This window comes from Etheostoma spectabile, chromosome 20 (assembly GCF_008692095.1).
Source record: "Etheostoma spectabile isolate EspeVRDwgs_2016 chromosome 20, UIUC_Espe_1.0, whole genome shotgun sequence".
Taxonomy (NCBI): domain Eukaryota; kingdom Metazoa; phylum Chordata; class Actinopteri; order Perciformes; family Percidae; genus Etheostoma; species Etheostoma spectabile.
Genome location: NC_045752.1, coordinates 10,541,576 through 10,541,859, shown reverse-complemented (window position 1 = coordinate 10,541,859; position 284 = coordinate 10,541,576). Strand labels below are relative to the sequence as shown.

The following is a 284-nucleotide window of genomic DNA, read 5'->3' as shown; positions in this document are numbered from 1 at the left end:
CCAAAGGCCAAGGGAACTTTATCAGGATGGACAGTATCCTGGATCTATGAAAAAGCTGGCTTTTAAAAATAAAATGTGCCTGCCTCTATGGGAATTTAACATGGGGTGTGTATATTTATGCCCCTTGTATCTTAAGGAAGAACATTTATTTATTTACAATACATTATTCGTTCACAAAGAAAATTGGTGTCTTTAAAAGATAGAATTTTCCAAAAAAAAATTTAGTTAAGGCATTAAGATCAATTTCCTAAACATGTTTTTTTCATTCCTCTTTTTAATCAACT

The 284-nt window shown here is 31.0% G+C and overlaps 1 protein-coding gene across 1 annotated transcript in view; it reads left to right on the top strand.

Annotated features, from left to right (window-relative positions):
- slc35f4 (solute carrier family 35 member F4) overlaps nt 1-284 on the top strand; it is a 17,860-nt gene that overhangs the window by 5,287 nt on the left and 12,289 nt on the right. The gene's annotated exons all lie outside the window — the stretch shown is intronic.